The sequence below is a fragment of the Narcine bancroftii genome, chromosome 1, assembly GCF_036971445.1.
Source record: "Narcine bancroftii isolate sNarBan1 chromosome 1, sNarBan1.hap1, whole genome shotgun sequence".
NCBI lineage: Eukaryota > Metazoa > Chordata > Chondrichthyes > Torpediniformes > Narcinidae > Narcine > Narcine bancroftii.
This window is the reverse complement of record NC_091469.1, coordinates 25258976-25285327: the sequence shown is the minus strand read 5'-3', so window position 1 is coordinate 25285327 and position 26352 is coordinate 25258976. Positions and strand designations below refer to the sequence as shown.

The window sequence follows — 26352 nt, the reverse complement described above, 5'->3', positions numbered from 1 at the left end:
TGAATGGAGGATATCTGCTTTAGGTGAAGGGAGGAAGGTTTAGGGGAGAGGACAGGGATCAGTTTTTTTCCCACAGATATTAGTGGGTTCCTGGAATGCATTGCTGGGGTGGTGGTGGAGGCTTGTACAATGGGGACATTAAAAAGGCTCTTAGACAGGCGCATGGATGTAAGAAAAATAGAAGTTAATGGTATGAGGCATGGAAGATTTAGATTATGGAATAGGTTTTGTAGGTTGCCACATCATAGACCAAAGGGCCTGTAGTGTATTGTTCTCAGTCCAAAACAAAATACAATTCAGATTTGTGCATTATTTTAAATCAGCCAGTTACTGGAGAATAAGTGGTGCCCATTGAAAGCCCATGGGATGGAGATAGGAGACCACACTTGAACACTCACTGTATCCTCCTGAGGATAAATCTGCACAATTCAATTCTGGAACTGACTGGAACAAGCTCTGAACAGTCCTTGTTAATTTATGTATGGAAAAGCTTATGTCTTTTCTGTCACTTCAGACAAGACAAAAATGCTCTATTTAATTACATTTCATTATTAAACTCCTCATGGTTGCTAGAATAGCGGAAATTGCCGATTCAGATGACTCATACTTATTGAATCATATTGAATACATTAGGATTTGCAACATACTGGAAATATTGGTAATGAAATGTGTTATTCTGGATGACCAATGATAGTGTATGATGAAACCTGTTAATTTTGCTAAAACATTAAACCTGATTTCTACTTAGATGCATCTGTAATCCAATTCCTTTGTTGCTGCAGATCACTATCAGGCCCATCCAAATTCAGGGCTGTGGTTTGCACAAATTACTCAGCTGCTTCTTGTCCAATGGGAATAACCTTGCCTGGAATGCTGCTGGCAATGTCATTGGCCCATTATCAAACACCTACTGGAAATATGGAATCTCACCTCAGGTCAGTAGCTAATTTACATCAGACATCTTTTACAAAAAAAATGACGTTCTTTTCTGAAATTACTGGATAGGAAAATTCCTTTAATGTGTGAGCTTGTAACCAACTCTGCTTTAATCAATCATTCTTTCTCTCAAATGTTTCTGAAATGACTTGATTCAAATCTAAGTAACCCTGTGGGCCCAGAGTTTCTTAATACACGATAATGAAACATAATTAAATCAAATGTTCTCTGACAAGGCTTTTGCTTTTCTAAGATGAATCAACAGAGAAAGCTGTTCAGTACTTGTGATAAATGGGTTAAAGAATGATAAAGATTAAGATTGTACTGTGGTTATGGCATGTTCTCATTAAGATGTTTAAGATGATTAAAAGATTTAATAGGATAAACAGACACATTTCCACTGGGATGCAGATCAGCCATATTCTAAGGAATGTAATCTGTTGGGGTGAACGCTCCTGTGCTTCTTTACATGGATGGCCTGATTTCAAGACCATTTCAGTTCCTCATCCATCAAATGAGTTTTGTTTCCTTTCCACAGGTGGCAGTTCAGTTCCTGTGTTGCTCATTACACTTCAGCTCCAGTTAAGGGAGGATAATTAATGTTAACATTGGCAAAGGGAAACGAGATTAGATACAGAGTGAACAGAAACAATGAAATCGGGTCACTAAAAATGCAACTTTAATTAGCCTTCAGGCAGGTCCATATCTTTGGTTCAACCATTTTTTTAAAAACTTAGTATTGGATGCTGGTAATACAGTAAAGAACTAAATCGTCAAGGATACCTGCATCAGGTGAAAGATCAACCATATTCAAGGATAGTTTTGTTCCAGCTACCATGAAATAACCTCACACCTTTGTTGTGTTCTAACCAACCTATCTCTGCAACTCTGTCCTCCATACTGTGCTAATGTAGCTCTACTGTGGATGGGTTTTACAGATGGATTGCACACAAAACAAACTTTCTCACTTTACAACAGTTCACGTGACAATAAACTTGCAAAATGGATGTTAATGAATATAATTCTGCTGCCATTTCCCCTTGATTTATCTTACTTCAGCACTTTAATCTTGCTCTTTGAGTTATGCAACAAAACCACTCTTTGGTATTAACTATAGGCAAAATGTAGATGCTAGAAATCTAAAATATCACCAGGAAATACTCAGCAGATCAGGTAGCAGTGGTTAAAATAGAAAAACAGATCACATTACTGACAACAGGTCATTGACCTGAGACATTAACTGTTTCACTCTCTTTTGCTTCTCCCTGACCTGCACTGGTCTTCTGGATTGGCTGTCTATTTATAGAACATGCCTGGGACTTGATTGATTTCAAAAAGATCTGTGCACCATCTTTCAGATAGGTTCACTCAATCATTATGAGTTAATCATTTATGCTGTGTGAAAATGGTTTTCACTTTCCCTACATCACAACAATGACTACTCTATTAAAGGGACTTTGCTAGCTGTAGGGCTCCTTGGGTGACTAACGAGCCACCCTATGAGTGATGACAAGTGTGGGGTCCCTCTGGCTCTCCTTCCTTCTGTCCATAATATGCTTCTTGGCCTTACTAATCTATGTTTTTTAGATAAAGTTTACCTGATTTTACTGGTCTGAAAAATGTCTGATATCTTGGCATTGGTCATTTACACACGAACGACCAAAACTCAAAATCTCCGTTTCTTTACACGAGTTTAGATAACGTACCGGAAATGTGGTAAGTAAAGTGGCGGGACTGCAGGCGTTCTGGGAAATTGATAATGAATCTAGCAGGTAAAATGATGGAATGGAACTGGCACCCTCCTTCCCATTCCAAGCTTTTTACACAGCATGTGTTTTGGGAAAATGGAAATAATTTCCCGGAACGCAGTAGCTGTGTAAAGAAACAACATAACTGTTTTAATGAAGGAAATTCAGCACCCAGAATTTAATGGCCAGTCATGCAAAGTTCACAACACCCTTTGAGTAATCTCTCAGTTGAACAAAATGGAAGCCTAGTTGTAAACTGTTATTTCATAGAACATATTTTGTGCCTCTCAAAAAGGAATGTACCATAGATAAGACCTTAAGCGATGTATTGTTTCGGAATAATTTGAAAACAACCTGTTTACATTAACATTCTGGGTTGTTTATTTCTTTGACACATCTTGTCAGATCTGTCCTTGAATTCTTTGAAGAACAGGCTACTTTAACTACTATAGCTAGAAGTATTATTGTTTTTATATCCTCCCAGATACCTATTTCCTTATAGAAGTATTTTTGCCATGTGATAGCTGGACATTGGGAGAAGAAAGGTAATCTTTTATTTTTCTTTGCCGTTCAAAGTTGCACTTTACATAAAAAAGCTTGGAGCTTTAAGATACAACCTGTTTAATTATTAACCTGAAACACAAGAGATCAAAGAGAAACACAAGAGCAGCAAATGCTGGAATCTTGAGCAGACAAAAAAATTGCTGGAGGTACTCAGCGGGTCAAACAGCATCCATGGGACCAGACCCCAAACATTAAGCACTTTTAGGAAATTTTCTGCTCCAGTGGCAGTGTAAAAATGTTGAGATGGAATTTGTTATGTAAATTCCATCCCATAATTTTTCCTCTGGTACTCCTGCACTTTTTTATGGAGCGGCTGCAGTCTAAATCAACTGCAGCCACTCTGTAAGGAATGGGCCTAATGAACATGACATTCCCAGTAACATAAGATGACGCGTTCAGCTTGCGATGACAATGCAGGACTTTTAAATCTGCTGCATATTCAAATCTCAGTGGCATGAAGACGTGCAGGAGACACAGGACATTATGGTTCGTTGGCATAAAACTAAGCAAAATAGCTACCACCTTTGCAACGATCTGAAAATCTGGAGACATTTCCTCTTCTTTCCTGAGGATCTTTTAGTTGCAGGATTCTGACGTCACTTATGACGTCCATGTGGTGACGTGGTGTGCCAGATGTACGTGCACGTCCACATTGACATCCACCCATGTTTGTCGGAGGGTCCACTCATGTTCACCCTCTGTCAAACTGCAACATAGGAAGGCTGTGTAAAACTGCCCCTGTGTTAACGACCACATTGGAACGCACAGGAGGTAAATATGCTGATTTTTAAAAATAATTTGGCTGTTTCTAAGTAAAAATTCCAATTGACAGATCATTTCTTTCTATGGATTCTGTTGACCTGTTGAGTTCCTCCAGCAATTCTTTGTCAGATCAGTCAAAGATATGGGTTTTAAGGGGCATCTTAAATTATGCCAGAGAGGTGAATAATCTTAATAAGAATATTTAGATCTTGGAACTTATTAATTTGTAAACGGAGTCTCTAGTGATGCACCAGCCAAGTTCAAAGATGTGTAAGAGGCCAGACTTTTGAGGAATGGTGAGATTTCAAAGGTTGTTCAGGAAGAAGTTACATTGATAATTGCTGACCTCTTATGAAAATATAGAAATAAAACAATTTTTAAGTTGCAAAGCAAAGGAGATGAGATAGAGAGAAAGGAGAAGGGTTGAATACAGAGGTGGTGTGGGCTGACAGAGAATGGTAAAAAGGGAGGAAAAGAAAAACAAAGACTGCAGATGATGGAACTTGAGCAAATAATGAGAAGCTGGAGGACCTCAACAGGCCAAGCAGTACCCTTGTACAGAAATGGTCTGTCAACATTTCGGGTTGGGGCCATTTATATCTGGGAGAGAAAAGGGGAGAAATAACGTGCTGTAAATCTGAGAAAGAAAACTACAGCTGCTGATGAACTGAAATTATTGAATGTAATTTTGACAGGAAGCCTGTTTTGTAACATATCAGAAGGTGAGATATTATTCCTTGAGCATCTTGGATAATGGAGTCTCTAGATTGAACACCAACTTCAATGTTCAGATAATCGGTCACCTGAAGTCATAGGGGATGGCCAAAATGTACTTCTGGCTAGTAGTGTGTATCATGGCATCTCAGAAATTGAGAAAGTCCAAATACAGGAATGATAGAAGAGTTTCCCTGTTTCCTACCATTGGAAAGGTCATGATACAGGCTCACTTTGAATGACTCCTCCTGTGGCCAAGAGCTCCTGTTCCTCTCATAAGTCTTGGACTCTGATTAGTTGGGGCAGTCTTATAAAACTCATACACTCTATGCTCACTACAAAATAACATAGAAGCCATGATCCTGACCCAATTCCAACATGTTGTGTCATCACTCCAATCATCTTCTCAGTCTTCCTCACTATAGTACTTCACTTCTAGTGAAGTGGAACTAATTTACAAGATTAATGGGAAACTTAAACATTCATCAATTCCACTCCAGATCCATCGTTACTTTGACCTCAGTTGATGATATAAGGGAAACAGGGCACATTCTGATGCCAAGTTTCAAATCATCATTAATTTCTTCGAAAATGCTTTTGAGAAGATAAATGTAAATATTTGGAAGACAAAGGTCATTCGCCCATGCTTCACAACACTGTGCTCTGACACTCAAGAACCACAGTGAGTTACTGCAAGAGTTTATAATTTTGTTTTAGTCTCAACTATCTTTTAAATTTCCTCAAGATCTGGTTGAATTAAACTCAATCATGTTCTGTGCATGAATGAGTCAGTTGACCCAATGTGCAACCAGGGATTTTTTTTAACTATTTTGGTCTTTTACAATCTCATTGTAAACCACCCATCCGTGACACATTTGTTATTTTAGTTCTTTGCTAATTCCCATTGATCCCTCAGTTGTATTATCTGGCACTGAATGATATAATGAGTAAAATGTGCTCACCATACCATTTAATTTGATAAATGTAACAAATGAAATAAATGTAATCTATAATGTCCATTAAAGACTTGGTCTTCTGGTAAGTGGTGATATGAGAAATTAGATCCTAATTTTTCAATAATGATTTTTGTTGTGTTACTGGGCCAAATACATTCCACTGAGAGCCAGACTGAGTGACTACTTATGAGAACCACCAAGTTATCAATTCCTTTCTTGTAACAATCAAATATGTACCCCCGGGAAAGGTCTTGCAAGCTATTTCCAACTGTGCAAACATGTTTTCTTGCAATTATTATGGATGGTACAGTCACCTTCTTGATCAATGAGATCTATGTCTAATTCTGGCCAATGAACAAATGTTGGCCATTGCCTTCATACTCACAATATCAGAATGTCCAGTGTGAAACTTTTCTACATTTTGTTTTTATCAAACAAGACAATTGTACAATCCCATTGAATACAACTTTGCTCTATGGCCAACTCCTGTTATCAGTTGAAACGCTTGCTCAGTTTTGGCTCGAAACATTGAGCATTCTTTGATGCCTTGACCCGCTGAGTTCCTCCAGCAGATTGTGTTTGGCTTCAGGTTCCAGAATTTTCAGGCTCCTGTGATCTCTTGTCGTGTTGTAACTTCATATGGAAATTTATCTGATTCAGTCCATCCTCTTGCAGTTTCTGCTTTTCTTTATTTTAGTACTTAGATTGGATATACACCTGAATGATTTATTCTCTTGTCTGTCTTCATTTGACGAATGGCAAAGTCATTTATTATGATCAATGCAGGAATTGATGAAACCAAAGACAATCCCACTCTACTACAATGTCAATGCATTGAATTTTTTGTAACTATCGACCAATGAACAGCAGTTTGCATCTCTCGATCCAGAATTTGAAGCAGCAAAGTACTTGTATGTATCAACATGCCAAATCTCAGATTCCTTAGAGAATCGAGGTGGTGATGTGTCTTCATGTTTGCTTCATTAAGTGCAGGCTCCCAGTGAATATATCATTTTGATTGCAGAGTTGATGTCTAAACATTGTAGTACTTTGTTTTTGTAAGATATCTCATCACATTCTCACACTAGGGGGTAGTTTTATATCAGAATAATTAACCATATACTTAATGATCATTAAACATTGTTGACGTTCTTTATCTGCACTCAGCTGAGACAAGTGTGAAACAGATCATACTTACTAAAAAAATTGAGGGTGCTGCTAACTTTTCACAAAGACCCAGAGAAGTTGGCCATAGGTTCTGCTCATCGTCACCAGCCTGTTTATTGTATCCCTGTGATTATCACATAGCTCAACAATCTTGTTCAACTTTGACTTTTCAATGCCTGGTGCTGAGCAGTTGCTCTGGTTTGTCTTCACTAAAGCTCTGTTTGGTTCCCCCACTGATTTCCCGGTATGTATTAAATAAGCAGAAGTAGATTGGATATACACCTGAATGATTTGGATGTGGGGTTGATGCTCAGCAGAGATAGAGTACCTGATGATGAAATGCAGTTTTACCTGTCCAGGGAATCCCTGGCTATGCTGATTGCTGAGTCTATGTTCTGCCTTCGACTAATAAGGGTGAAGATTCACGGTGTCATCTGTGAAGCCAAGTATGAAGACTGGAACTTCCAACAGCCTTACCACAGTTTCAAGAGTGTGTCATCTTTGCCACTAAAGGAGAAAAACCCCTGGATCGGGTGTACATCAACGCCCTGGTGTGTACAAGGGCGCACCTCACCCCCACCTTGGTTACTCGGATCACATATCTGTCCTGCTAACCCCGGCATGCAGGCAAAGCCAGATTGCAAGGAGATCAGGTCATGACTGGGGTGTGGGCAACAGCAGCACTACAGGATGCTTTGAAACCATGGACTGGAGTGGTTTCAGGGAGGCAACCATCCACTATGGTCATTTAAACATCGAGGAGTACACGAGCTCAATGACTGGCTACATTAGCATGTGCATTGAGGATGTCAAATGCTTCAAAATCAGGGCTAACCAGAAATCAAGGTTGGATGCAGAGATCCAGGCACTTCTTAGAGCACATTATGCTTCCTTCAGGACAGGGGACAAGATGTCATTAAGATCAGCCAGGGCATAGATCGATGAGAAGAACAGGATGACGCTGAAGAAAGCTCTGTTTCTTGATGAACAGATTTCCTGCATAGCCACGGCTGAGGTGAGGAGAACCCTATCCAAGGCAAACTCACATAAGGCAGTGGACCTAGACACCATACCTGGTCGGCAACTGAGGACTGAACAGATCAGTTGACAGAGGTCTTACCGGACATCTTCAATACCTTACTGCAGTAGTCCATCGTCCCAGGTTTCAAGACAGCCACCATCATCCTGGTACCAAAGAGGGTGACAGTAACTGGCCTCAATGACTACCACCCTTTGGCACTGACCTCCACCATTATGAAATGCTTTGATCGTCTGGTGATAGAATGTATTAAAGCACATCTCCCGGAGATGCTGGACCCATATCAATTTGTCTATGCAAGAAACTGTTCCACTGACAATGCTATAGTCTTGTCCCTCCACTCCGTCCTGACCCACCTGGAGAATGAACTCTCATACATCAGGCTGCTGTTCATCGACTTTAGCTCAGCGTTTAATATGTCCTCGCTGGAACTCAACACCCCTCTCTGCAACTGGATTCTGATTCTGGACTTCCTAATGGAAAAACCATAGTCTGATCAGTAGCAAAACCTAAGAGAGATGTAGATAGGTTAAGTGAGTGAACATTCAATGAGATCATATCTGATCTGATCATGGCTTCCTGCTTTTTCCCAATTTCCCTAATTTTGTAAAAAATTATCCAACTTTGTCTTAAATATATTTACTGAGGAGGAGCCTCCACTGCTTCAATGGGCAGTGATTTCCATAGATTCACCACCCTCTGGGAACAACAGTTCCACTTGATCTCCATCCTAAATCTACTACCCTGGATCTTGAGGCTATCTCCCCTAATTCTACTTTCTCCCACCAATGGGAACAACTTACCTACCTCTGTCTTATCTATGCCTTTCATAATTTTGTACATTTCTATAAGATCCCCTCTCATTCTTCTAAATTCAAGCGAGTACAACCCCATACGGCTTAATATCTCCTCATAGGCTAACCCCCTCATCTCTGAAATCAACCTGGTGAACCTCCTCTGGGCTACTCCCAAAGTCTGTACATCCTTCCTCCAATAAGGAGACCAGAACTGCACGAGGTACTCCAGATACAGCCTCAGCAGTACCTTATGCAATTGCAACAAAATCTCCCTGCTCCTAAATTTAATCTCACTAGCAGTGAAGGCCAATATTCCATTTGCCTTCTTGATAGCCTGCTGCACCTGCAAACCAACCTTTTGTGATTCATGCATGAGCACTCCCAAGACCTGCATGGTGGCAGCATGCTGCAAATGCTTGCCATTTAATAATAATATGATCCTCCATTTTTTCTTCCAAACTGGATAACATCACATTTACCATCATTGTACTTCATCTGCCAGACCCTTAACCTATCTACATCTCTCTGCAGACTCTGTATCCTCTGCACAATTTACTTTTCCACTCAATTTAGTGTCATCAGCAAACTTAGATCCACAACACAGTCTCCTCTTGCAGATCATTAATGTTTATCATGAACATTTGGGGTCCCAGCACCAACCCCTGCAGCTCCCCAATCACCACTGATTACTAAGCAGAAAAACACCCCTATATTCCATCTTTCTGCTTTCCATTGGTTAACCAATCTTCTACCCATGCTAATAGATCACCCCCAACTCTATGCAAATTACCTTTTTTTGCGGCACTTTATTGAACGCCTTCTGGAAATTCAAGTAAACAATATTCATCTGCTCCCCTCTATCAATATGCTTGTTATTTCCTCATAGGACTCTAAGATCTGCCTTCGCTGAATCCACGCTGCATTTGCCTGATGGATCCATTTCATTCCAGATGCCTCAATCTTTCTTCAAGCATTTTCCCAACTACAGATGGTAAACTAACTGGGAAATAGCTCCCTGCCTTTTGACTCATCCTTTTTTAAATAGTGCCATGACACTTGCCATCTTCCAATCCACTGGGACCTGCCCAGAGTCCATAGAATTTTAGAAAATTATCACAAAGCCTCCACTATAACCTCTGCCATTCCATCAGAACCAGGCTACATCTATCTTTAGACTCACAAGTTTGTTCAGTACTTTAATGTTAGCTATTGCATCCAGATCCCCACCTCCCATTACATCCATAACATCTGTGGCATGGTAACCATGTCCTCCACGTCCTCCACCATGAAGACTGACACAAAATTGTCATTCAAAGCCTCAGCCATTTCCTCATTACCCAATATCAATTCCCCCTTCTCATTCTCCAAGGGACCAACCTTCACTTTAGCCACCCTTTTAGACTTTGTATAATAATAAAAACTTTATTGTCCGTTTTTATATTTTGTGCTAATTTTTTTTCATAATCTACCTTCCCCCTTGTCACATTTGTGGCCCGAAATGTGAAGTTAATAAAACATTAAACACAAGTCTATCAGGTAAACTTCTCTGGGTCTTTATTCTCCGGTTTCCTTTGTTCTCCTGCTTGTATTCTTATCTCTCTCTCATACCACGTGACTTCCGGAATATCTCATACATATTCATTATCATGACATCCCTCCTTTAATCAGAAATAAACTTTACCTTCACTTACCAATATCTCTCTGAAACTTACAAACATCGTAACTAATGGTAATACTATAACTCAACTACATAAAATTTACTTCCTACAGTACTCATACATGCACTGTATGATATAAGATTAAATACTGTCCCAAAGTTCTTATCAAAACTATGGCACAAAGTCTTCATATCGTTTGGGCACTTTCCGGTTTCGTTTCGGCCTGCCTGCGATATTGTCGTCGCTTCTCGGTTGTTCACTCTCGGCGTCGGCAATACTGCTCGCCTCGGCTTCGGGTGTTTCTGGTGCTCTAGTCACTTCATCAGGAGTGCTGGTAACTGCCTCTGGAACATCATCAGGTCTCTCAGTTTCAGCATCTCGTATTGGCCTTTCAACCTCTTCGCTCGATGTATCTCTGGACTGGTACCTTTTTACACCTGAGACATTTCTCTTATACAGGACTCCAGTCGGAGACTTGACTGTCACCATACTGCCACTTCTGGATACGACAGCATAGGGTTGATGGTAATAAGGTATGTCTAGCTTTCCACCAGTTTCATGCCTCGCTAGAACATTATCTCCTGGCATGATGTCTGAGTACTTGGCTCCACGTTTCGAATCTGTGTACAGCTTTGCTGCACCTTTCTTTTCAGCATCGTGGTCCCTCATCTCCTGGTCGTCTCGGATTTCCTTTATTTCTGGCATTTTTGTGCGGATTTTTCTCCCAAAAAATGCTTCTGCAGGACTTTTTCCAGTGGTTGCATGAGGCGTTGCTCGATAGACAGCCACATAAGATAGCAATGCTTCTCGCCAATTTTGTCCTTCTGCGTGTGCAATCCTCAATCGTTTTTCAATGGACTGATTTTGTCTCTCTACTTCCCCGTTGGCTTGCGGCCATTTCGGAGTTACTTTATGATGGTGGATACCTGTGGTCCTCATGTATTCCGCAAATGTCTCTGAAATGAATTGTGGACCATTGTCAGAGTATAATGTAACAGGTAATCCATATCTTGCGAATATCTCTGCTAACGCTTGTATTGTTTTTTCAGTGGTTGTGGACTTCAACACCACATACTCATAGTATCTGCTGTAGTAATCTATCACTACCATAACTGATTCACCCGTCGGTAAAGGTCCAAGAAAATCAACAGCTACGTCGATCCATGGTCCAGTCGGAAGTTGCGTACTCCGGATCGGTTCTGGCGGATTACTCCTACTTGTGATTTGACATCCGTGACAAGTTTTAACAAATTTCTCTGCGTCTTTATCACAACTTGGCCACCATACCTTGGTTCTGAGGTTTTGCTTGGTACCAACAATACCTAGGTGTCCTTCATGCGCTAAGGATACGATCTTCGGTCTCAATCTTTGTGGTATCACCAATCTGCAACCTCTTAATACACACTGTCCGATGCAACAAAGTTTGTCTCTAATGGGAATGTAAGCCTTGTGAGTACACTTGTCCCATAGTCCACTCTGTATGCATTCTCTTACTTCCCTGAGTTCTGGATCACGTTCGGATTCTCTCTCGACTTCCTTCGTAGTCACAGCTTTCGGTGTCGCCTGAATAGCTACGAAGCGTACAAAGCTCTCTGTTTCTGTTCCCAATTCTGACTTGGATTGTGGACCACCATCCTTCACCAATCTGGACAGCGGATCTGCAATGTTTGCTTTCCCTGCAATGTGGATTACTTTATATTTGTAGGGTTGTAGTCTGAGTACCCATCTCTCTATTCTGGCACATGGTTTGGATCTAGGTGCATAGATCACCTCTAATGGCTTATGATCTGTGATTAGTTCAAATTCAATGCCGTATAAATATGCATGGAACCTCTCACAGGCCCATACAAGTCCGAGTGCTACTTTCTCTGTCTGAGAGTATCTTCTTTCCACATTTGATAACGATCTGCTGGCATAGGCAATGATTCTTGGTCCTCCATCATGCATCTGGACCAACACGGCTCCTAAACCAACTGGGCTGGCATCCGCTATGACTTTGGTTGATGCCGCCGGATCGTAATATCCAAGAGTTTATGCATCTGTCAGGCTTTGCTTCAGTGCTGTGAACGCTTTCTTCTGCTCAGATCCAAAATGAAATGGTACACCTTTCCTGGTTAGTTTCCTTAGTGGTTCTGCCACTGTTGCGAAATTAGGAATGAACTTTGCACAAAAATTGACCAATCCCAGGAAACTCCTCCCCTCTGTTGCGTTCTGAGGTGCACGTGCCTCTGCAATAGCTTTCACCTTGGCCTCTGCAGGGTTTAGTCCTTCCCGGGTAAGTCTGTGTCCCATGAAGTCCATTTCTGACACACCGAACTGGCACTTGTTTCCATTCACGGTAAGGCCTGCCTCCTGTAGTCTAGATAGTACACGCCTCAACCGTTTGTCATGCTCTTCCTTCGTTGGTGCATGGACTATGATGTCGTCAGAAATGTTGGCAACTCCAGGAATGCCTTGAATCACTCGATGGATTTCATACTGGTAGATCTCCGAAGCTGCATTAATTCCAAATGATAGTCTCTTGTAACGATACAATCCACAGTGAGTCACAAATGTTGTCACATCTCGGGAACCTGGATCCAGCTCTAATTAATAATAGCCCCATTTCAGATCAATTTTTGAGAATACCTTGCTGGTAGTTAGTTCTTGAAGTATTTCCTCCACTGTTGGTATAGGGTGTCGTTCTCTAACTATAGCTTCATTGGCCATTCTCATGTCAACACATAGTCTTATGTCACCCTTTGGTTTGGGCACAATTACTACGGGACTGACCCATTGTGTCGAATGTTCCACCGGTTCAATAATGTCTTGTTCGATCAATTCTTTAATTTTGGCTTCGACTTTCCCACGAAGTCCAAACGGAGTTCGGCGCATTGGTTGTGCCTTGGGTTTGACCGTTTCATCTACCGCTAGCTTCAATTGTCGACCTTTCAGCTTTCCTACTCCTTGGAAGACTGCGGGGAATTCTTGCTTCATATCCTTGTATGACTGAATTGAATTGACACAAGCTCCAATATGAAGTATTGCCAGGTCTTGCGCTGTGCTTCTACTCAGCAATGGTTCTCCCCTCTCTTCTATGACCATAAACTCTGCTTTGGTGTACTTATCACCAGCTTCAACAGTTGCAGTAAAACATCCAATGGTCTGCAATGGCTTTGTTGCTGTGTATGGATACAGTTTCTTGGAACACTTCTTTGAGGTACAGATGATCTTTTTCCTTTTCAATTTCTCCCATAAATGTCGATCAATCACATTACTGTCACTGCCTGAGTCTACAATGACCTGAACTGTCACTCCACCAATGATCACTGGGACTTTCTCATGATGTACTTCATTCAACGTAAATTGGTAACAACTTTGTTCCTCCTGGGTATCATCATCGTCACCGTCTATCTGGCGAATGGTATCTTTCTTTCCAGGAAACTTTCCTTTCCCCCAGACTTTGCCTTTGGAAGTTGTACTCTTCCTCTTCTGGTCTGCATTGGACTTGCTTTTGCACTTCTTTGCAAAATGGTCCTTACCTCCACACTTTCTGCAAACTTTGCCCTTGGCCGGGCAATATGGGTCTTTTCCAAAGTGACCTCGGTTTCCACATCGATAACACTCCACATCATGTGTCAACGTATATCTTGGCTGATTATGGCGATGTGAGAGCCTCTTAATTTGCTGGCTTGAGTTGTCTTTCAGGGTCATGGTATGAAATTGCCCTTCAACAGCCTCTAATGCAGCAGCAATGGTTAAAGCATCAGTGAGTTCCAACTCACTCCCTCTTTCCAGTAGACGTCTTCTGAGTTTATCTGATCTGCAGTGCTGTACGACTTGATCCAATAATTGGTTGTCCAAATCAGCTGGCATGTAATTGCATCCAACAGCTAGCTGGCGTAGTCTCGTCACGTACTGAGCAATTGTCTGGCCATCTTCTTTTCTCGTTCTCCGAAACAAATGGCATTGAAATGTAGCATTCGGTGTCACTACATAGTGTGCAATTAATGCATCTACCGCTTTACTCATCCTTTCTTCCAATATTCAAAAGTGTCTTAAATGTTTCCCGAACTGAGGGTCCTGCAGTGAAAAGAAGTAACGCCCTTCTCTGCGCTTTTTGTCCAACTGTACCGGTATCTAAAAATAGGCCACGACTGACGGCGTAGGATTCAAATTCTTCCAGCCAAGCCTTCCATTTCACACTTACAGTGCTTGCATCACCCGTTGGGTCAAAATGAGCAATTCCACTATGTGTTAGAAAGTCACTGTCTGCACCAGCCATGAGGAAATATTCAAGCCCCAAAGTACTGAGACACAGAGAAAATTCTTATCACCTTGAAGTTGTCTGTAATCCTCTGTAATCTTGTTTAGTCTTTAATTTTCTTCAAGCTTCTTCCATCCTCGTCGCCAATGTCACATTTGTGGCCCGAAATGTGAAGTTAATAAAACATTAAACACAAGTCTATCAGGTAAATTTCTCTGGGTCTGTAAGCAAGATTGAAAGTGAAATTCTCTGTGTTTAATAATTTAGATTGAAGTCCTTCCAGTTCAAGCTTCAAAATACACTCAGTGCCTGGACTTTGAAGGCAGTAAAGTTAGAATGCTGAAACATGTCCTTTAAAGAAGCCACATGATCACTGCCTGATTTCTGATAGTTTAGGGTTGAAATGATCATGCAACTTTTGTACCACGTCGCTTAATAAAAATGACCTTCCTATAGAAAATCCCATGCAGCAAATCTCCAGTAAACGGAGATGCTGGAGGGATTCGGCTGGCCAAGCAGTCTTCTTGGAAAGAAATGGAGACGTCATGTACTGTTCAGAGCCCATTCCCTTCAGAGAGATGGCTTGTGCATTGTTTTGGGCGGGCACACTCTCACCATCAGGAACAGGACGACGCAATCATTGCATGAAATGGAAGTCGTCGTCTCCCACCCACAGTTTGAACCAATATTAACCAGCTTGAGTCGACGCACCCATTTCATTGCAGCTTCTGTTGTACCATGTCTGGTCCTTTTTATCCATATATCATTGTTGTTTGCAAAGCAATGTTTGTTGTAATTTAGGCCAGTCAAAGTGGTTCACGCCCTGGACTTACGATGACCTGTTTTATAAAGACTCAACAACCTGGCTTTATGTGGCTCTTCAACTGCTCTGTAGAGTGTGTAAACTCAGATAATATTTTACTGGATGGAGAAACTCAAAATTTCGTGGAAGACACGAAATTCAATTCTCCAACCACGTGTTTGGGAATTATACATTGACACTCAATAATTTATCCAGAAAAACAACATTTCTCGCAGTGCAGTTTCCACTAGTATTGACGCCAGGAGTTTCCTTCATTCATAGCGGGGGCACCATTCATTGCCCAGCGCTAATTGCCCTTGGAACACCTGTCTTTCCAAGCCCACTCACCGTGTGGTGACGACACCGACGTTGTGCTGTTGGGGAGGGAGCCAGGATTTATCCCCCCCCCCCCAACCCCCACACACACACGAGCCGTGAGGGTGACGTGGGGCTGCGTTCCTTTGCACCTGCTCCCCTTTGGGCGTGCGGGAGAGGGCGGGGAAGGGGCACAGCTGCCCTTCATTGTTCCTTCCCTCCACGATCAAAAGCCAGAAGCTCGTCGAAGCTAAAAGGGGGAGGGAAGCGCTCAACACAAACGGCAATAAACCGCGATTGAGAGTGGATCTGAGAGAAAGTGAGCAGGACAGAACCCTGGCTCCGCCCGAGTTGCCCAGTGGAGGTCGCCAGCTCCTCGCTGCTTCTGGTTGGAAATGAGAGAAAGATTTACAACTCGCTCAGCGAGAGAGAGAGAAAAAAATCTATGACGACGGAGCGAAACCCCACCTTATTCCTGTCGCTGATTTAACCCAATCCGATCACTTTACACTTCCTTTTCCTATGCACTGCCCTGACTCGGCGCAAGACCAGAGGGCGATCTCCTCTCTCTCTCTCTCTCTCTCCCCCACAAAGTTTGGGAGTTGAAACTTGAAAGGCAGAGATCAAAACGGAGATACTAGAAAGGCGAGTTTTAACCGCGCACGTTGCCATGTAGCGGCCGGAGGATCTTAAAATAGTCGCCCGATTAACACCGCGACCCAGAATATCTGCCAAGGGTCGGAATGGCACTGAAGAAGATGTAACGAGAAGAGAGGGGATCATGAAGACCAGTCGATCTGACCCATCGTAATATCCCCCCCCCCTCTCTCTCTCTCTGTGAGTGTGCACTGAACAAGGTAAGGAAAATGCCACCCCCTCCCCCAACCGATAACCTTCTCGGGTGAAAATGTGTAAGCCTGCCTAACAGGTCGTGGGATGGGTATCCCTCCCCTAGTTGGAGGGGTTGCTGTGTGTTGGGGGGGTGGGGGGATAAATCCTGACTTCCTCCCTTCACCGAGCCTAGAGAAACAAGTTGCATTATTTTATGAAACGCAAACACCGCAGATGCTGTGAACAAACAATGAGAGGCTGGAGGGGTTCAGCAGCTCGGGCAGCATCCACGGGGAGAAATGCACAGGCAACGTCTTGGGTCGGGACCCTCTTTCGAGGCGAGGATGGGAAGGGGGTGAGGGGAACGGGCCAAGATAGTTAATAGGTTAAAGAGGTGGAGGAGACAGGTGGGGCAGGTTACCGCCGGGGGGCTTGAAAATATAAAGTATCGAAACAGCTGGACGTTAGTGTGGCATAAATTGAGGTGGAGGGCAGAGAGGTGAAGAGCCGTTTGAAGTTCCTTCGCTCTATTGTTGCCTTTGAGCAAGGACGTTGCCCATCCCCCTTCCCTGCTCTTCCATCCCTTTATCAATGAAGATCAGACAGGAAAAAAGCCGTTCTCAGTGAGCCAGGAGGATTAGGCACTGATTGTAAGGCCTTTGGGAGGAGAGTGAAAGATGAGATGAGAAGAATGGTGTTCCAAGCTGCGTGGTAGTGATCCTAATGAACAGCAGTGCCAGCAGATCGTATGTTCAAAAGGAAATGATAAAGCACTTGGTGTAATTTTGTTCTGGGAGGAGTCTCTCACTCTCTCACAGAATGTGCAGAGCTGTATTCTGGACAAGATCATTCTATGAGGGTACATCTAATCTAAATTATAACAGCTGACTGTACTGCTTGCTGCTTTCTTTCGAAATCAAGAACTAATTTGCATACTTTTTTGTTTACACTAAACCCTAGTATAAGTTTTCTTTTTAATCTTTCTGGTGTTTTTTTTTGAATGGAAATAACTTAAAATGAAATTTTAGGAATTGAGAATTTTAAGGTTGATTCAGATCATGGAACTTGGTTTCTACATAATAATCTGGGACTCTGACATGGTGCAGTGAGTTTCTAGTCATAGCGTAGGGTGTTTTAGAACCCTAGGACAATGCAACATAGAGGGAGAGGGAAGCCAATGACCTAATTGCAACTGCACCAGCTCTGCTAAAGAACCCTGATAAATACCTTGATGAAGGGCTCAAGCCTGAAACGCTGGTTATGTATTTTTACCGTTGCTATATAAAGGACACTGTTTGACCTGCTGAGTTTCTCCAACCTTGTGATTTTACTGTTAAAGAACCTAGCAGTTAGCCCAACACTCCTTGCTTTTCCCTGATTGTTCTGCAATCTTTTGTCCTTCACTGCTGAATTGAAACTTCCCCCTGAATCTGTTTCCACTGTCCTTTCACCTAATGAATTCCATCTGACAGCAACACTTTATGATACTTTGTTTTAGCCAATTATATTAAATTTGAGCCTTTTTTTCATGTACATTTGAATATTTCTTGATGAATCTGAGCTAATTCATTGTGATATTGTGTGGAGCTGGGTTTTGGAGATCTAAAATTTGTGCCTCATTCAGATTTTTTGTCAGAGTTCATGCATGACATCACATACAACCCTGAGATTCCTTTTTCCTGCAGGCATGGCAGAATTACCACTAACTGGTAGTGCAAAAAATAAACTGTACACAGTGTGAACATGTTAATAAATAAAAGAACTGTAAACACATAACAAATGTAAGCAAACTGCAATACAGAGAGAACAAAAGAAAATAAAGTGCACAAGAGTCCTTAAATGAGTCTCTGATTGAGTTTGTCATTGAGGTGTCTGATGGTGAAGGGGGAGCTGCTGTTCCTGAACCTGATGGTGCAAGTTTTGTGGCATCTATTCCTCTTTCCTGATGGCAGCAATGAGAGCAAGTGCTGGGAGGTGTGGATCCTTGATGATTGCTGCTGCCCTTTGACGATAGTATTCTCTGTAGATGTTCTCAGTAGTGGGGAGGGTTTTACCTGTGATGTCCTGGGGTGCATCCACTACCTTTTGGAAGGCTTTATGCTCAGAGGTATTTGTGTTCCCATACCAGACAGTGATGGAGTCGGTCAGCACTCTTTCAATTACATCTCTATAGAAATTTTCCAGGTTTCTGATGTCATACCAAATCTCCACAAACTTCTGAGGAAGTAGAGGTGCTGATGTGCATTCTTCACGATACCATTAGTGTGTTAAGTCCAGGAAAGATCTTCTGAGACAGTGATTCCAAAGAACTTAAATTTGCTCACTCTCTCCACCTCTGATTTTCCCCCAATGATCACTGGATTGTATACCTCTGTCTTTCCTTTCCTGAAGTCAACAATCAACTCCTTAGTGCTTGTGACATTGAGTGCAAGGTTGTCATTGAACCGTTCAGCCAAGTTTTCAATCTCCATCCTATATGCTGACTCATCCCCATTCTTTATACAACCCACTACCATGGTATTGTCAGCAAATTTGTAGATGGTGTTATTGTCTTTCAGAGCTACACAGCTCCATGCTCTACTCACTTAACACCTACGACTAAGAACACTGCCCTGTGGTGCTCCGGTACAGGTGGAGAATCAGTAGATCTTTCATGGGCTTGCAGCTCGCAGGGTCAGGTAATCTAGGCTGACGCACTGCACAGCATTGTAGAAGCCTGATGGGGTTGGAGATGATGTCTTTCGGATGATGAGTTAATCTGGAAGTCTCCACCTGCTCTCTCAGATGGATGTGGAACATCCCAGGATTCCAGAAGTGAGAGAGTTTCCAAATGAGTGTAGCTGAGGCTGAATGCAACACTGAGGTTTGGAAACAGTCGAAAGAGTAAAGCACTAACTAATCTTAAACACCACATAGCTTAATGTTTCTATGTTGTTGGATCATGGAAGTGGCAGTCAAAGAAGTAAGTTAAGAATTAAAATTTAGGATACGTTTGGATAAAAGCCATGGCAGTTTCCTATGTTTGCGGCTCATAGGAAAATATACAATTGGCTCAATTGAGGAAATGAACTCTTTGGCACAATATTTTTGGTTTCCATTACTTCACCCCTGCTGTTCATTTCCTTCTCTAAATTGAACTCTATAGCCCAGCTTCTGGTACCATTTGGTGTCAAAAGATGTCACAACAGGAATTGCCTTTGTGATACATTGTTACTTTTGCCTGTTGTAAAAGTTCAGAGCAATTAACTAGCCCATTGTGCTTGAACCAACTTTTGAAAGAGCTCTGTAGTTGGTCCGACTCTCATCTCTTTTCTCACTGCTATATAAAATTCTACCAACCAAATATTTTATTCAATTTCCTTTTCGAAAGTTACCGTTGAATCCTTCTTCACCCCCTTCCTCGCTTTCTGAGAGCACAGGACTGCATAGGTTATCTAGGGTATGGCAGCCAGGGCATGTGCCCAGGGTGCCACTTCCAGCAGAGCCAGGAAATTATTAACCCCCCTCACTCTGCCCCAAGCCTAACTCCCCCAGCATTCTTTGTCTGATTTATTTCAAAGAGAATAATTGGCATTAGTACTTTTACTATAACTGCCGAGGCGAGGGTTTGGAGTTGGGTGCTCCACCCTCCCCTTGGCCTTCACTGGAGCTCTTGATACCTGACTCTGAACCCTCCCCTTGGCACATGAGTCCGGTCTGTGAGTTCAGTAGTAGGCCGAGAGGAGGGTTTGGAGTCTGCGTCGGAAGCTCAGGTATGGGCTTTTCGGCTGAATGCCGAGGGGAGGGTTTGGAGTTGCGAGCTCTGGTCATTGGAGCTCCTGATGCCTGACTCCGAACCGTCCCCTGTTGGAGACAGGGCTGAGGAGGGTGTGCGCTGAAGGATGAATTTGAGCATGGGCTTTGGCATCTTCCGACTTCTCCCCCACTGGGTGCTAGGCGTCAAGAGTTACCTTTCCACCGAAGGTAAGAGAGTGCGTCCACGGGGACGGTGACAGACGCTCAACACCTTTAACTTTGGCCACTCCACTCCGGCCCAGAGAATGCCACTCATTGCTTTCATTCAGTGAATGCTGGCCTTTGATTGAAACGTGTGACAGAATATAATGTCATGATGTGGGGAAACTTAACCAGGGTCCTCCAGTAGCTCCATTGCAACCTATCCCTGTTTTTGGGGAATCTTTCACTAGGGTTATTGAGGATTTTGTAAGCCCACTGTCTAAAACTAAGTTTGGGAATCAGTACATATTAACAATTATGTGTTCAGCGTCGAGATTTCCAGAGACTATACCATTAAGAAATATTAAAGCCAAAATGGTGGTAAAGGCTCTGAAAAGATTTTTCACAGTTTTTGGAGATCCAGAGTCTTCAAGGATCTAATTTTATGTCTGGGTTGTTTTATAAATTGGGAATAAAACCGATCACTTCATCCTGAAACTCAGGGAGTTTTGGAAAGATTTCATTCTACTCTTAAAAATATGATGAGGATTTATTGTCTGGAGAATGGAAAAGATTGGGTCGAAGGTATTCATTTATTGTTATTTGCAGCAAGGGAGGCTGTGCAGGATTCATTAGGTTTCAGGCCTTTTGAAATTGTGTTTGGACATCAGGTTAGAGGACCTTTAATGTTGATAAAAGAACAGTGGTTTAATGAGGATGTGCAGTTGGACTTTCTGGATTATGTTTCTAAATCTAAAGATAGGTTACAAAAAGTGTGGACTTTGGCTCAAGAGAATTTAGAAATGGCTCAGGGTAAAATGAAGTGTTTATTTGACAGGAAAGCTCAAGTAAGGAATTTTAAGACAGAACTAAAGTTTTAATTTTGTTTCTAACACATGACAATCCTTTGAGAGCTAAATTTTCTGGACTGTACGTAGTTAAATCAAAACTGAATGATGTTAACTATGTTGTTAACACTCCAGATCGAAGGAATAAAACACAGGTTTGTCATGTAAATATGTTGAAACCTTATTATGAGGATAAGGGTAGTGGAGAACAATCTGTATCAGAGGTGTTCCTTGTTGACAAGGTTGAAGAAGTTACAGATCTTAAGATTATAGAAAGAGAATCTTGAGGGTAACCTTAAAGAAACCATAGTTCCTGTGCACCTGTCTAACTCAGCATCTTTAGAAAATTTAAAGGAAATGGTATGCCATTGCCCTGTGTTTAAAATCACCTGAATTTTTTACAGATCATTTTCTTTAGTAGTGGATGCCAGTGAGGGAGCAGCAGGTACAGTTTTATTACAAAAACATAATTAAATTGGCCATCCAGTTTCCTACTTTTCAAAAAAAATTCATTGTTCATCAAAAGAACTATTCCACTATTGAGAAATAAGTGTTATCTATAATATTTGTTCTGCAGAATCTTGATCTATATCTCTGTACCTCTCATGAACCAATTGTGATATTTACTGACCACAATCCTCTGGTGTTTTTGAATAAAATGAAGAATAAAAACAGAGGATTGTTAAACTGGAGTTTAATATTACAAGAATTAATCTGCAAATGAATCAAATTAGAGGTACAAATAATGTGATAGCAGATTGTTTGTCAAGATGTTAAGATTGTTCATGTATAAAAATATATACTCTCAACATTGGGTTATTTTATTATAACATGTTATATATTGTGTATTGTTATCTCTTAAGTGATTTTAAAGACTGTTTAGTTACAACTGAATTTTAACTCGAGTTAAAATTCCTTTAAAGGGGAAAAATGTGACAGAATATAGATATGTTTTTGGGAGATAAATTGGGGCAGGGTTTGTTAGAGTAGGTCGCATACAAACACTTTAAAACAGATTTAAAATACTGGAGGTCTGCTAATGCTAGACATGTTGAGACCTCGGAGCCTTTGAAAAATCTTTGGAGAGTGCCCAAGAGACTTCACTAATAGATTGTTGTTCACAAAAAGGGAACAGATGAAAGAGTTTGTCAGAGCCACATTCAGTCTGGATGAACTTGCTGTTCTAAGAGGGTCATGTGGTTTTGCAAACTGACAAGAACCTTCCTGAGCGGTAACCATTTACCTTTCAAGCACTAAAGCCTGGTGAACTTCATAAATGTTAAATTCTGTGAACAGTATAAGAATTGCTTGCAACCAGTGAACTTGGAGGAATGGGAAATGAGATTGGACTCTGAATCAAAGAACTTTTCTGAATTTACGCACACATTACATACAGATGCAGTTAGAATTAGAAGGGAGTTAAGTTATGTTAGTTAAGTGAATAGTGAAAAGTTAAAGTGTGATTCTGTTTTCATGTTTAAAGATAATTAAAAACAACCTTTGTTTAAGTAACGATTTGTCTTGGTGAATATCTATTGCTGCTGGGTTTATGGGTCCTCTGGGCTCGTAACAAACGACTGTCTTGTTTTTTAAGGTGTAGATTATTTTCCAATATATCAATATATCCAGCACAAAGTTGGATATGACTACTTTAGAGTTCTACAGCAGTGAGAACATGTAGGGACGGCCAAGTGGATGGCGTGGTGGCAGCAAGGGATAGTGTCAACGTGAAGGGTTGACAGTTGAAGTTTTAACAGCCAGGGTTGGGGGGGGGGTGGGGGGGCAGAAATTTTAGTGCTTGCCATCGGTGCTATTTTCCCTACATACACCACTGCAGCACTGACCACTGACCACAACTCACTCATCCTTTTCCAAAAAGAACCTCCACCTCTGGTTTTGTCACCTCAAAGCAATTGCCCCATTAATTACTGGTGATTCTGCAATGGAATTACACCCTCCTTAGTTACTCCTAAAAATATTTGTCATTTTAAGCACTGCTATTAATTCTCCTTTTACCCAACTTCTCTCTAAATGGAGCAGCACCAGTAATCAGATTGGCATTTGATGGATAATGTAAAGTTGGGAGGAAGGAATAAGTGAATAGGACTTAGAATATTCACAAACATGGAGCTGGCATTGACTCAATGGGGTGAGTCAATCCTGTGTTATCACAAGCAGCTAACAAAATGAAATCTTTTTTGACGTGAGAGGAATAAGGGTGATCATGTTAAAATATACAAGATTAGAAGGTCATCAATTAAAACTAATGTGGTAGGAACTGATTTTTCTCTAATCTCTGTACTGTGCTTTATTTACTATGCTTGTGTATAAGTTGGCTTGCTGGATCGCATGCAGAATGATTTTTTTTTCACTGTGCCTCAGCACATGTCAATGAACTTGAACATATTGCAGGAGTAGGGTGGATGTGAGATTGTTGAAGTATTTAGAGTGGGAGTATTACAGGAAGATGTAGATGCTTTGGAGAGGATGCAGAGGAGGTTTACGATGATGTTGCCTGGAGTGGAGAACATGTCACATGAAGCAAGGTTGACAGAGCTAGGGCATTTCTCTTTGGAGCTACAAAAGATGACGTGACTTAATAGAGGGTATACAAGACTGAGGGTCCTGAGGTGATGATGGTAAATACCAGATGCAGTAGGAAATAAAGATGGAGTTCATGGAAGGAAGGGATGTTTGCGTGATGTCCTGAACCGTAAAAGCAACATACTGGATGATGGAAATCTGAAATTAATAACATAAAAACCTGAGAACACAGTAGCAAACCAGGCAGGGTCTGTGGAGCATTTTGGTTTAGTAAACTTTAATTGCAATTTCCTGGGACAATGTGCCAGTTGAAAAGGGGCTTTTGTGTCCACAAGTTAAATACGGCATTTCATTGCTGTGGAGGGAATCTTGAAGTTGTGAAATGTGCTTCTTCTCTGCTCACTTATCCTTGCTGTGGCTGATGGCTCCCAAATAAATCTCAAAAAACTGCTTGACAGAGACTTTGACAAGATGTTTCTCATCAGACTGAATGCCATTTATCTTGATCCAATTGGACTGTAGCATAATTCCATTGCTTTGAAATTTTACTGAATCAATTTAAGAGATCCCAAAATGATCACTGGATTGTACGCCTGTGGTTTTCCCCCTCCTCAAGTCTGCAATAAGCTCCTTGGTTTTGGTCACATTGAGTAAGAGATTGTTATTAGTACACTATTCAGCCAAGTTTTCATTCTCCTTCCTGTATGCTGAATCATCTCCCCTTTTATACAACCCACTGATATGGTATCCTCAGCAAATTGGTAAATGATGGTGGTGTCATACCAAGTCACAGTCATAAATGTAAAGTGAGTAGGCTAAGTACTCAGCCCTGTGGTGCTCCAGTGCTGATGTTCTTACCAGTCTTCACTGATGGTGTCTGGGGTTGGGGATGGGGCTGAAGAAATCCAGGATCAATTACACAGTGAGGTATTGAGGCCCAGGTCTTCAAATTTGCAGATTTGTTTGAGGGGATAATGGTGTTGAATGCTGAACTGTGATCAATAAAGAGCATCCTGATGTCTGCATTTTTGCTGTCCAGGTGTTCCAGGGTTTAATGTAGAGCTAGTGAGATGGAATCTGGTGTGGTGCTTTTGCTGCGATAAGCAAATTGGAATGGATCCATATCACTGCTCAGACAGGAGCAGATGTGCTTCAATACCAGCCTCTCAAAACACTTCACATTGTGGATGTGAGAGCCGCAGGTTGGTAATCACATAAGCAGATGACACTCTTCTTGGGCACTGGTACAATTGAGGGGTTTTTGAAACAGGTAGATGCCATGTCCTGTCAGAGAGATGTTACAGATATCCATGCATAGATTGGCCAGTTGGTTAGCACAAGTTTTCATTACTTAGCTAGGTATATCATCCAGACCAGATGATTTCCTTGGATTCATTATCTTCAGATATTGACAGTAGAGGATCATTAGGGGATATTGGAGTCCACAGTAGCTTTTCCTTGTTCTGGTGGTGGAATTGGGCGTAGAAGGCATTAAGGTAATCTGGGAGTGAAGCTTTGCCACGCAGGGTTGGAGTTGAATTGTAAAGATGCATTTAAGTGAGAATGGAGGAACTTGAGTTAGAGGCAATGGAGGATGACACTTGTAGATGGGGAAAGATTGGAGAAATTGAGTGAAACATCAAAGCATCATGGTTCAACTATGCTCAGCAGCCATGGGGTAGGGATTCCCATGGAATTGGTGGAGATGTTGCACTCATTCGAGGAGGCTTTGAGAATGTCCTCAAATTGTTTCCTTGATGTATTTGGTAATGCTTTCCTGTGACCGCTAAGTGTAGAGTGTGTCTTTTGACACTGTGGAGAACTCTCTTGCTCTTCAAAATGAAACCTGCCATTCTCGTTTCCTATTGGGGCCAATAGATCTTTGATTCAAAGTCTCACTTGGAAGTTGGCACCTCTGACAGTGTGGTGTTTCTTCAATTGTGCGCAGGATTATCAGGTTAGATTTTCATGCTCGCGCCTCTGGCATTGGATTGGAGCACATCATCCCTTCTCATGAAGGCAGCAGAATGACCCATGGAGCGACAGCTGACTTGCCTTCTGCTTTCCATGTGGGCAGGAATTCCTGACTGCTAATCTGGTAACAATAAAGACTGTGTTATTTTTTAATGAGCTTTGTTTGTAGGATGTTGGTGAGAAATTGCTGAAGTAATGATTTAATTTCTGCTGAAGGTGGAGGGAATCAGAGGTTGTAAGTACATTATGTGAAGTACTTAATTGCATTATGTGTCTCTTAGAGTTTGTGAAGGAATGTGGAAACCATTTCATTTTTGTGTCTACTGTTTAATGTATTTCCCTTCCCCTCTCAAACTGAATTAGCACAATAATCTTCTGCTTGTGGGTGAGAGTAGTGCAGGTCATAAGCATTAACCAAGCAGTATTAATTCCAATGAGACGACCCTAAGAAACCCCTTTTGCCAGATCTTGGAGAGAACAAGGAGTTGGCTCCCACTGGAAATTAAATAATCCCC

The 26352-nt window shown here is 41.7% G+C and overlaps 1 protein-coding gene across 4 annotated transcripts in view; it reads left to right on the top strand.

Moving 5' to 3' along the window:
- The first annotated feature begins 787 nt into the window (after nt 1–787).
- The window catches only part of cemip2 (cell migration inducing hyaluronidase 2), a 124111-nt gene continuing 98546 nt past the window's right edge, over nt 788–26352 (top strand). For 2 of the 4 annotated variants that reach the window (XM_069922683.1, XM_069922673.1), the window contains exon 1: nt 16211–16561. The gene's annotated coding sequence lies outside the window, so the exon portion shown is untranslated. Of the gene's footprint in view, nt 936–16209; nt 16562–26352 lie in introns of those variants that run through there. The other 2 variants (XM_069922699.1, XR_011352611.1) reach the window with 2 other exon arrangements.